General features: G+C 38.9%; 2 long non-coding RNA genes across 2 annotated transcripts in view; one reads left to right on the top strand and one right to left on the bottom strand.

The window, feature by feature from the left end:
• Positions 1–13,108, bottom strand: part of LOC147578980 (uncharacterized) — a 347,058-nt gene that overhangs the window by 154,426 nt on the left and 179,524 nt on the right. The gene's annotated exons all lie outside the window — the stretch shown is intronic.
• Positions 447–11,386, top strand: LOC147578982 (uncharacterized). The gene is made up of 3 exons (XR_015253100.1): positions 447–722; positions 10,397–10,451; positions 11,320–11,386. It is a non-coding gene; the product is annotated as an uncharacterized LOC147578982 (long non-coding RNA).

The following is a 13,108-nucleotide window of genomic DNA, read 5'->3' as shown; positions in this document are numbered from 1 at the left end:
ACAGTTGTTTCCATTTTGCCCCACTCTCTGCCAACAATGAATATTGTCAGATTTTTTTTTAAGTTGCCAAAATAGCACAGTTGGTTAAGAGCCCAGTTTTTGAGCATCACTCTTGGTATCCAAATCCTGGCTTTATCACTTACTAGTTGTATGAGCTTGGGTCCTATTTTCCCTCTCTGGAAGAGGAAAGAGTTGGTAGTACCAACCTCATGCATTTATTGCAACATTTCAGTGTGTTAACACATGGAAAGCATCTAGAACCATATATGGTTAGTGCTCAATAATGTCAGCAATATGCATCAGAATTTTTGAATTGGCCATTCAAGTCTTGTCTTCTGTAAACTTCTTATTCTTTCCCTTACCCTTTTCATATTGATTTGTAGGTATTCTTTAAATCTCCTGAGTAATAATCATTTGTATTTATTATATGTTCCAAATATCTTCTTTTGGCCCGTGTCTCATCATTTCAGTTTTTATGGCATATTTTGTCATTAAGTTTTTTTAATTAAAAAAAATGTTTTTAATGTTTTTATTTATTTTTCAGAGAGAGACAGAGACAGAACATGAGCAAGGGAGGGACAGAGAGAGAGGGAGACACAGAATCCAAACTAGACTCCAGGCTCTGAGCTGTCAGCATAGAGCCCGAAGTGGGGCTGGAACCTGTGAACCACGAGATCATGACCTGAGCCGAAGTTGGACACTCAACCAACTGAGCCACCCAGGTGCCCCTGTCATGAAGCTTTTAATCAGAATGTAGCCAAATGTATCATCACTTATTTTTTTTTTCTTGTTCAATTTTTTCCTCACTGTGGTCATAAAAATATTCTCAAATATTTTCTTTTATGAAAGTTGCTTTTAAAAGATTTATTTTTAGAGAGAGAGGGAGCATGAGTGGGGGAGAGGGGCAGAAGAAGAGAGAAAGAAAAAGAGAGAGAAAATCTTTCTTTAAAATGTTTGTTTACTTATTTTTTTTAAATTTTTTTAATGTTTATTTATTTTGGAGAGAGAGAGAGAGAGAGAGGAGGGGCAGAGAGAGAGAGAGGGAGGTGCAGAATCTGGAGCAGGCCCCAGGCTCTGAGCTGTCAGCACAGAGCCCGACACGGGGCTCGAACTCACAAACTGCGAGATCATGACCTGAGCCGAAGTCGGACGCCCAACCGACTGAGCCACCCAGGCGCCCCTAATTTACTTATTTTTGAGAGAGAGAGAAAGAGCGTGTGCCAGCAGGGGGAGGACAGAGAGAGAGGGAGACAGAGAATCTCAAGCAGGCTCCGTGCTGTCAGCACAGAGCTCCTCATGGGCCTTGAAACCCACGAACCAGGAAACCATGACCTGAGCCAAAATTAAGAGTTAGATGCTTGGGGCGCCTGGGTGGCGCAGTCGGTTAAGCGTCCGACTTCAGCCAGGTCACGATCTCACGGTCCGTGAGTTCGAGCCCCGCGTCGGGCTCTGGGCTGATGGCTCAGAGCCTGGAGCCTGTTTCTGATTCTGTGTCTCCTTCTCTCTCTGCCCCTCCCCCGTTCATGCTCTGTCTCTCTCTGTCCCAAAAGTAAATTAAAAAAACGTTGAAAAAAAAAAAAAAGAGTGAGACGCTTAATGAATGAGCCATCCAGGCACCACAGAGAGAATCTTTTTTTTTTTTTTTAATGTTTTTACTTAATTTTGAGAGAGAGAGAGAGAGACAGAGAGAGCACACACAGGCAAGTGGGGGAGGGGCAAAAAGGGAGGGAGGCGGAGGGTCTGAAGCAGGCTCTTTGCTGACAGCAAAGAGCCCAATGTGGGGCTCTAACTCACAAACCTAACTGCTAGATCATGACATGAAACAAAGTCGGACACATAACTAACAGAGCCACCCAGGTGTCCCGAGAGAGAGACAGAGAGACAGAGACAGAGACAGAGAATCTTAAGTAGGCTCCATGCTCAGCACAGAGCCAGACACGGGGCTTGATCCCATGCGCGTTCCCATTTTGGTCTTCTTCAAACTTGTTTTTCCTTTGCTCTTCCATATGACTTTTTGGATCATCTTGTCAAGTATACCAAAAAAAAAATCATTTGGGATTTTGATTGGGATTGTTTTGAATTTATTAACTAATTTGGAGAGAACTGGAATTTTTTATAATATTTAATTTTTTAATTATTTATTGATATTGTACAGGAGTATAAATTCTTTTTATACTAATCTTGTATCTAGTAACATGCTGATATCTTATACCCATTCCAATAGCTTGTTGGTATTTTTTCTTAGATTCTATAAATGCAGTAATATTCCTATCAGTAGTGATACTTTTGTTTTTGTTTTCTTTTCCAATCCTCAAGGCTTTTCTTTTCTTCTCTTAGTGCTCTGGTTGGGATCTTCAAATAGTGACTGGATGGAAACAGTGATAATGGGCAGCTTTTTTATTCCTGATATTAGAAGGGATAATTCCAAACTTTCACCAGTAAATATAATGTTTGCTACAAGTTTCTGATAGATATATTTATTCAATTAAGATAATTCTCCCTAGAGGTGCCTGGGTGGCTCATTTGGTTTGGCATCCAACTCTTGGTTTTGGCTCAGGTCATGCTCTTGCAGTCATGGGATCAAGACCAACATAGATTCTCCATAGAGCATGGATTCTCTCTCTCACTCTTCTCTCTCTCTCCCTCTCTCTGCCCCTCTCCTGCCCATGCATACTCTCTCTCTGTGTGTGTCTGTCTCTTAAAATAAATAAATAAACATTAAAAAAAGAACTTCCCCTACTCAATACCAAAACAATAAAATCCCCAATAACCCAATTAAAAAATGGGCAAAGATTTGAATAGATATTTCTCCAAAGAAGAAATACAAACAGCTAGCAGGTATATGAAAAGGTGTTCAACATCACCAATCATCAGGGAAATACAAATAAAAACCATAAGGAGATATCATCTCACACCTATTAGGATAGCTGTTATGAAAGAATGAAAGGTAACAAGTGTTGGCAAGGATGTTGAGAAATCGGAACCCACCATACACTGTTGGTGGAAATATGAAGTGATGCAACCACATGGAAAACACTATGGAAGTGCCCCAGTTACTCAAAAACTTAGAAGTGAAACTACCACACGATCCAGCAATCCCACTCCTGGGAGCATCCAGAAGAAATGAAATCAGGATCTCAAAGAGATCCATGTACTCCCACATTCATTCTAGCATTATTCACAACAGCCAACATATGGAACAACCCAAATGTCTATTGACAGAAGAATGGATAAATAAAATGTGGTATATACATACAGAGGCACATTATCCAGCCTTAAAAAAGAAGTAGATCCTACAATTTGCAGCAACATAAATGGACCTGGAAGATATTATACTAAGTGAATAAGTCAGTCACAGCAGGACAAATAGTCCCATGATTCTACTCATATAGAAAACAGAAAGGCACCTGGGTGGCTCAGTCAGTTGAGCATCCAACTTCAGCTCTGGCCATGATCTTGCAGGCCGTGGGTTTGAGCCCCGCGTCTGGCTCTGTTCCGACAGCTCGGAGCCTGGAGCCTACTTTAGATTCTGTGTCTCCCTCTCTCTCTGCCCCTCCCCTGTTCACGCTCTGTCTCTCTCAAAATAATAAACATTAAAAAAAATTTTTTTTAAAGAAAATAGAATGGTGGTTTCCAGGAGATGGAGGAAAAGGGAAATGAGATGTTCAATGAGCATAATATTACACTTATATGAAATGCTGAAGTTCTGGAGATCTGTTTACAACATAGTTTTTATAGTTAACAGTATGGTCTCGTGCACTTAAAAACTTGCTAAGAGGGAAGATCTCATGTTGCGTTTTTACCACACACACAGAAAAACAGCAAAGGGACTCAAGGAAACTTTTGGAGGTGATGGATATGTATATTACCATGATTGTGGTGCTATCAGAAGTGAATGTTTATGTCCAAACTCATAAAATTATATAAATATGTGCAGCTTTTTGGTATATTTATTACATATACTTCAATAAAGCTGTAAAACTAATTTTTTTTAAATGTCAGGCTCAAGTAACAGTGAAAGGGTATGTTCTTGCCTTTACCAAGGAGAATCTGGGATGAGATTTCCATTCCAAAATTGTTCCCTGAAATGGACAATCTACATTTGCTAGATCAAATAGTGCCCAATATTCAGAATAATTTCCAGTTTTGTGACATAAATATATACAAAATAAAATTCCTTACTATTTGTATTTCTTATCTTTTTTAATATGAAAGAGTATCCTATTTTAACAAAATATTTTTCTGCCTCTATTAAGATAATTATGTGCTTTTTCCTTTGCTCTTTCCCTTTTCAATTTGTTTATCTGGTAAATTATAGTAATAGATTTTCCTAACATTAAACAATCCTTGCTTTCCTTGAATAAACCCAATAGCGTATTATTTTCATTAAGTCACTGATTTTGCTGAATTTTATCAGAATTTATACCTTTATATTTAGAAGTAAGGTTGGCAGGAAGCAAAAGCAAAAATGAACTACTGGGACTCGATCAAGATAAAAAGCTTCTGCACAGCAAAGAAACAATCAAGAAAACTAAAAGCAGCCTATGGAATGGAAGAAGATATTTGCAAATGACATATCAGATTAAGGGTTAGTATCCAAAACTGATAAAGAACTTTTCAAACTCAACACCCAAAAAACAAACAATACACTTAAGAAATTGGCAAAAGACATGAATAAACATTTTTCTAAAGAAGACATCCAGATGTCCAAAGGACACATGAAAAGATGCTCAACATCACTCATCATCAGGGAAATAAAAATCCAAGCCACAATGAGATATGACCTCACACCAGTCAGAATGGCTAACATTAACAACTCAGGCAACAACAGATGTTGGCCAGGATATGAAAAAAGAGGAACCCTCTTGCACTGCTGGTGGGAATGCAAACTGGTGCAGCCACTCTGGAAAACAGTATGGAGGTTCCTCAAATAATTAAAAATAGGAATACCCTATGACCCAGCAATTGCACTACTAGGTATTTACCCAAAGGATACAGAAATGCTGATTCAAAGGGGCACATGCACACCAATGTTTATAGCAGCATTATCAACAATAGCCAAAGTATGGAAAGAGCTCAGGTGTCCATTGACTGAAGAATGGATAAGGAAGATGTGGTGTATATATACAATGGAATATTACTCAGCCATCAAAAAGAATGAAATCTTGTCTTTTGCAATGATGTGGATAGAGCTAGAGTGTATTATGCTAACTGAAATAAGTCAGTCGGAGAAAGACACATACCATATGATTTTACTCATATGTGGAATTTAAGAAACAAAACAGATGAATAGAGGGGAAGGGGGAAATAAAAGAGACAGAAGCAAACCATAAGAGACTCTTAACTATAAAGAACAAACTGAGGGTTGATGGAGGGGAGGTGGGCAGGGCGATGGGCTAAATGGGCAATGGGTATTAATGAGGGTACTTGTGATGAGCACTGGGTATTACATGTAAGTGATGAATCACTCAATTCTACTTCTGAAACTGAAGTAGAATTTTAAACAAAAGTTTAAAATAAAATAAAAATTTTAAACAACAACAACAACAACAACAAAAGAAATAGAAGTAAGGTTGGCTTACAATTTTCCCTATTATCCTTGTCTTATTTTGGATTCAGGTTTGTTCCAGTCTAACAAAATGAGTTTTAAGGTACTGTTTATTTTCATGCTCTATTTATATTCTCTGGACTGTTCATAGAAGATTGGGATTATATGTTCTTATAAATTTGGTAAAATTAAAAAAAAAAAAAAAAGAGGTTAGAGTGGGAGAGAGCCAAAGCATAAGAGACTGTTAAAAACTGAGAACAAACTGAGGGTTGATGGGGGGTGGGAGGGAGGGGAGGGTGGGTGATGGGTGTTGAGGAGGGCACCTTTTGGGATGAGCACTGGGTGTTGTATGGAAACCAATTTGACAATAAATTTCATATATTAAAAAAAAAATTGATAAAATTTGCCTGTAAGAAACTAACTATATCTTAATTCATAATGTGAGTAGATTTAATCACTGATTTAATGTCTTTCAAGGTCGTAGGATTTTTTTTTTAATTTTAATGTTTATTTATTTACTTTTGAGAGAGAGAGAGAGAGCACAATGGTGGAAGAACCAGAGGGAAAGAGGGAGACACAGAATCCAAAGCAGGATCCAGGCTCTGAGCTGTCAGCGCAGAGCCCAATGCTGGGCTCGAACCCATGAACCACAAGATCATGACATGACCTGAGCTGAAGTCACTGACTCAGTCAATTGACAGAGCCACCCAGGCACCCCAAGGTCATTAGACTTAGGTCATTTATTTCCTCTTGAGTCAGTTTTAATTAATTATAGTTTTCTAGAAAATTGACCATTTTGCATATTTCAAATTAATTGACCTAAAGCTGTATGTGATTGTCCCTTGTTACCTGTTTTAATTTCCAGTATATTTGTGGTTATGTTGCTTTTCAATTCCTAATTTCAATATTGTTTTGAGTATCTTTTGAATGTAATACCATGCTGAGACTGGCCACCAGGAAGCCCAGTTTTAAATGAGTTGTAATGGCCCATTCCTACAATAGCCCAGAGTTTGAAGTAGGAATAGAAATAGAAAGACCACTAGAACTATTCCCCAACAACTTTTGTCTACTGTCCCTAATTCCTTCCTGTGAAACCACATAACCTCAAATGCATGCTTATATATACTCCTTAGAAATTTGTACTCTTGCATAAATGCAAAGTGGTGGTGATCTATTTTCTCTAATTGCTCAGTCCATTCAAAGAACAGAAGACAATAACATATCTCTCCTGAAATATATCTTCTGCAGCTTAAGTATCCTCAGTCTTTCTAATAGTTACTCAAATATCTTGGATCACAAGCCCTTTGTTATCCTCCCCCCACCCCTTCTAGTGATCCATCCCAGTGTACCAACCTGCTAAACTGAATCCTTTACCCCAGGTATGGTCTGACCTACACAAGTAGGATGGGTCCTTACTGTGCTTCCTAAAATACACTGATGTTCTGCTCACTCCATCACACCACTGACTCATGTTAATTTTGCAGTCAACCAAACATTTGGGGTTTTTTCACACAGGCTGTTGAGGAATCTTTATTCCCAAGTAATATAGGAGCAAAATTCCATTATGGAACTCCTTAGCCGACTGACTTACAAAGAGAATTTGAAGATGTCTGGGCTATGAGCAAGCATCCTTGTAAGTAAGGATGGAAAGGCTAGCAGACGGTCCTGTCCTCCTGTCCTCAGCCATCTAGGGGAAGAGCCCTTCCTTTATAAAGGAAGGCATGTCAGCTGGGTCATACTGTAGTACAATTGCCAAGAGCAGGGAGGGAAAAAGAATTGTCATTTGTTGAGGACCTACTGGGGGCCAAATCTACGTTAGGGGCTTTACATCTGTTATCTAAACTTTAGTCCTCATAACAACACCGAGTCAAGGTGTAAAGAGGTAAATAAATGAATGCCAGATAAAAATGTCCCCAGTTTATTTATGAGGGACCAAGACTCAGAGTATGACTTGCCCCAAAGGATAAAGCTAAAAAGCAACGGAGCCTTATTTGACTCTAGAATTTAATTTCTTCTCCACTGCCAGGCAGGACTGGATAAATGTGGGTGGAGATATCAAGCAGCAGGCATCAAGGGCACCTGTGTGATGTTTTATAGTTTAGTGAAGGACTTTCACCTACATTAATGCTTTTAAGTTGGTCTTCATAACATCCTCATGTGGGAGGCAAAGCTGATGATACAATCTTTATTTTACAGGTAAAGATATTAGCTCTCAGAGAATCAAGTGACCTACCCAAGGTCACCCAGCTAGCCAATGAGGTTGCAGCGCAGATCTTAACTCGAGCCTCTCTGTTAGCAAGCGACTGGGAAGCACCCCCCCTGGCGGCTGGAATAGGGCAAGGAGGCCATGGGGGGGCTGGGGCACATGCTCATGACAGATGTGGATGTGGGAAAGGGAACAGCTCGAAACCCTAACCTTACCAAGAAAATGTAATGCTCTGTTATTATTTTGAGGCTTCAGGAGTCACAGGAGAAGGAAATCCTGGACTAATGGCCAAGAAGCAGAGCAGCCTAGGACAGATAACATCGCTGTTTCTTCCACAGCAAAGGCAAGGTCGCCTTTTACTACCAACAGCATTGGTGTGACAGATCCTTGTGGACAACAGGACCATGAGCTGGTGAAACTACTGACCTTCACTTAATTTCTTCAGCAAAGCTAGAATCTTAAAATAATAATAATAATAATAATAATAATAATTATGATTATTATAATGAAAAACAAAACAAAACCTCAAAATGAATCCAATGTGTTCATTTCACAATCCACTGAAGACATGTAGATTTAACATCAATCAAGTATCCACAGAACATTTGGTTTAACCAGTTACTTAAACTCCACTTAAGTTAAGCACTGTCTTATTCAAGCACTCAAAACGGAGGCTTTGCCAGTTCGTTGGCGATTTGCCTGCTGGTAACTGGTTTCCACATGATCCCGACTGAAACCAAATTCCCCCCAGCTGGGAGATTCTCGTTTTCTCTAGGCCACCAATTCACGTCTATTGTCCTCTCTCAAGCCTGGATGAGAAACTGTGCTCCTGGAGCCCCTAAATTACTCAGGAGAGTCTACCTGCCCTGAACATGCAAGCTGGCACTCTATACCTGTCTACAGATGGTGGACAATCGAAAGTTCCTGAGAGTTTTGTTTCTCAAGCCAAAATGTTCAAAAATCGAGGAGAGGACACTGAGCATTTTTTTTCTAGTCCTTTCCAAGCCTCACTGTGGCTCAAGTTCACCCAAGAATATACAGATGCCTGGACTACTGTCAGAAAGGACTCTGCTACGGAGAAATGTGTTAAGCTATATTGTGAGGACGCCATATCCACACAACAGCAAAATACAAGCTGTAGAAAAATGAGATTAAGGGAGAGCTTGTAGATTCCAAGAGACTTAAGAGGTATGACAACCAATGTGACGTTAGAACTCAGTTGATTCCCATTTCAAACAAACACGAGGTGAAAACAACAAACAAAAAAACAGAAGAAAATTTGGAACACTTGGAAGACAACTGAAAATTTGAACATCAGTTGGGTGTATGACAACATCAAGGACTTACTGCTATTTCTGTTTGAATGTAATAATGGTATTGTGGTTTAAAAAAAAAAACAGTTTACATCTGGTAGAGAAATGTACTGAAATATTTTGATAATATTTGAGAATAATGTGATGATAAAATGATATGATGTTTAGAATTTGCTTCAAAAAGGAGGCATAAATAGAAACATAGAGGAAGCAAGGCTGGCCTTTAGTTGATAATTATTGCATCTGGGTGTTAGGTTCATGGGGGTAAGTGGGGTTCATTATGCCGTTTTGGTCTACTTTCAGAACATTTGTGAAAATTTCCATAATAAAATTTAAATCTCCCTACGTTGGCAAACTGTTGTATTTCTCCCCCCCACCAACCTTAACACACTCATGTGCATACTCATACATATCAACCACCTGTTCCAATGTGAACTCAAGGTTTATTCCCCAGAGAAGAAGAAAAAGAAAGTGGGAGCAGAACACTTTTGTACTGTGTACAAATACAAACAAGTTTCAGAGTTTCTCATGAGTTGTACTAGTTCTAGACTGAGGCATGTAGAAGAACTGTTACTAACATCAAATCAGTCTAGTTACTTTTAGTAAAAGACTAAAAGACAAGTTCCCTAACCTTTTAAATTAAAGCAATTTGTTTCTTTCTTCATAAACTTCCCCTGCCTGCAGTTCATGAGGTTTATGTGTTTGTGTATGTGTGCAAAGGGCCACCATGTACATTCGTGCAGGTTGTGCATAGCACAAGGGCTTCACATCTAAAGGGGCACCCTTCAAGTTGTCAACACTGTACATTTGCATTTTTATGATGATAACTGTCTTGCAAGTGGAAATAAAATGTCTTGTTCTAACAAAACGAGTGTTTAATTAACTTTCCAACAGACGGAAGCAAATGTGGTCTGAAGATACAGGCTCCTTTTCTAATTATGGACTTACCATATGGAGTAGCAGTGGACCTGATCTGCCTAACTACCTGAGTTTGAATTCCCTCCCCCAAAACCACTCACTGACTTTATTATAATCTTCATAAATTACTTAATAGCCCGGAGCTCAAGTTTCTTCATCTGTAAAATGGGATTGTAAAATTGAGAGCATTGGTCAAAGCCCTAAATGTATACGAAACAGTTGCCTGGCAAATCATAAGCCTTCAACCAGTGTTAGAGATTAGCTATTATCATAGCTACTCGTACACATCTAATTTTGTGGGGGGGGGGGGTGTGCATGTGTGTGTTGTGTCATTTATAAATTCATTGAATAAATTATTGCAATGGACTTCAAAAAGACTATATCCACTAATTCAGTCTATTTTAAAAACAGGACATCTTTTCGTAACCATCAAGTTTTGAAGGATGTGGCAAAGCTCAAGGTCCAGGTAAGCAGCAGGGGTGTATCAGCCTTCCTGCACACAGGAGCTATGTGCATATGCTGATCAAGAGCTCTGTGACCAAATATTCTGGGGTTTTTCCATCCTAACTACTTGGCCAGGAAGTCTGTAATGGGAAAAGATCCAGTGGGAGTTGCCAGCCACAAAGGGGTATTACCCCACAGGCAGAATAGAGTCAAAACGTTTCAAGAGGTTAAAAGTCTATTTTTAAAAGGAAAGAACACAGAGTATGCCTTTAACTTGGTGTTAAAAATAAACTCAGCTGCCTCCTTTACACTTCCCACCCCCTCCCCCTGTCCTCCCATACCCTGCACTGCCCATAGGGAAGAAAGACTGCTAGTGTTTCATTTTGTTTCTTCTCATGAGTTTTTCTTTTTCTTTTCTTTTTTTTTTTCATCTTTGGCCAAACATGAGCTACTTGGTGTTCAGTTCACAAAACAAGTTGCATTCTCTCTCAAAATTTCCTCAGGGATCCCCAGGAAGCAGGTTGGATTATAATTTAGAATTAACCCATGTCAGGGACTAAGGAAAAAATCCACACTGAGATAAACAAAATGGATCCCTGCCAGCTTTCTCCCATGCCTGCGAAGTGTCTGCAGGGGAGGTCATTCAGGCAAGACGGCCTTTCACAGAATGCTATTTAATATCGGGGTTTAAGCACAGGCTTTTCCTGAGGCATGGTTACCCATAGAAACACGGCTTTGCTGAGTTGCTTTCAATAAATTCCATTAAACAACCACAAAAATCCTATAGATCAGATGTGCCAGTCTTTGTTCACACACACAAAAAAAGCTAATCTGTAGAGCCGAGAAGCTGCTGTCTGGAGTGAATAATCTTGATTTCTTAATGTATGTAGATGGTAGCAGGATTTCAAGACCCCAGTGGGAGGCAAAGATGTTGAAGAATAAAGAGGCACAGGTCTGTGCACAGTCCTGCTACTTCATTGGGGTGGGGGAAAGATGAAGGGTCACTGGGAACTTGTTTGCTTAAAAAGAGCTATTTTAAATGTCTATTTATTTATTTTGAGAGAGAAAAAGGATGTGTGCCTGCGGGGGAGGGGCAGAGAGAGGGAGACAGAATCCAAAGCAGGTTCCAGATTCTGAGCTGTCACCACAGAGCCCGATGCGGGGCTCGAACCCACAAACCGTGGGATCATGACCTGAGCTGAAGTCGGACACTTAACCAACCGAGCCACCCAAGTGGCCCAAAAGATTTTTTAAAAAAGAGACAGCCCTTAGTTAACATAAGATAAGGGAGAAAGCAACAGAATTCATTTTAAGAAATAAAGTTCTAGTCTCAGGTCAGCCTCTGACTTGAAATGTGACCTCAGTCAAGCCATTCATTTTCCTACAGTTTCCTTTCAGAACTATTCTTTAATAGGAATATATAATTGTTAAATTATATACAATTGACAAAAACAAAATATTGCATCAAAGCACTTAAACAAGTTTAAAATCTCGTTCAGATTTAATGAAGTGATTTTTAATGAAGCGCATGTCTAGAAAGGTAGAAGGGAAATTTCGTCAATAAAGGTTGAGGTCTAGCCAATTGTTGTCCATTTTTCATGAAAAGAAAACACTCTAGTACATATTGGAGACACTAGCACCTAACCGAATATACCTTGAAAACGGAATAAAGGTAAAATGATGGGTTCCTAGCTGGCAAGGATCAGCTTCTGGGGCACTCTGAAGTTGTGGCAAGTTCCATATGTATATGCAACTATTTTTCAAATGTATATAGATTGGTTGTGATTAATAAGATATAATTGGTAAATTATAAATTCCTTAATTTTATTTCTGTATATGTGTTAATAAAATAAAAACTCATTTTAAAACATTAGCAAAATCATGGGGCGCCTGGGTGGCGCAGTCGGTTAAGCGTCCGACTTCAGCCAGGTCACGATCTCGCGGTCTGTGAGTTCGAGCCCCGCGTCAGGCTCTGGGCTGATGGCTCAGAGCCTGGAGCCTGTTTCCGATTCTGTGTCTCCCTCTCTCTCTGCCCCTCCCCCGTTCATGCTCTGTCTCTCTCTGTCCCAAAAAAATAAATAAACGTTGAAAAAAAAAATTAAAAAAAAAAAAAAATAAATAAAAATAAAACATTAGCAAAATCAAGTAAATTTTCAGCATATGTTTTTTCTTTGTTTTTCAGCACTGACCATTGTGGGTTTATTTGTATTAATCTGTACTAATTAATTTGTATTAAATTGTATTTATTTGTATTAATCTACTTGCTCAAATGAGTTCCTTTCCTTGATCTATACTGTATACCGTGTTTAAATTTTACAAAATCAAATGCCAAAACACAATAAGTGTAATGGATAGAAATGTGCATAGCAAGCCAGTACTAAAACATTAGGACTGCCCCATCTCTGGTCCTTACCATTTCAGCAAACACTCCTTCCTGGTCACTCACTATCATTTCTGATGACTCAATTATTGTTGAAATGTGTATCTGATTTTTTTGGGGGGGTCATTTGTGTATTTTTTATTGAGACATAATTGACATATAACATTGTATTAGTTTTAGGAGTACAACATAATGAGATTTGATGCTTGTATATCCTATGAAATGATCACCACAATAAGTTTAGTTAACATCCATCACCTCACATAATTACACATTTTTTTCTTATGATGAGAACTTTT

The sequence above is a fragment of the Puma concolor genome, chromosome B4, assembly GCF_028749965.1.
Source record: "Puma concolor isolate L17-30 chromosome B4, mPumCon1.1.hap2, whole genome shotgun sequence".
Lineage (NCBI taxonomy): Eukaryota > Metazoa > Chordata > Mammalia > Carnivora > Felidae > Puma > Puma concolor.
This window is presented reverse-complemented; position numbering and strand designations above follow the sequence as displayed.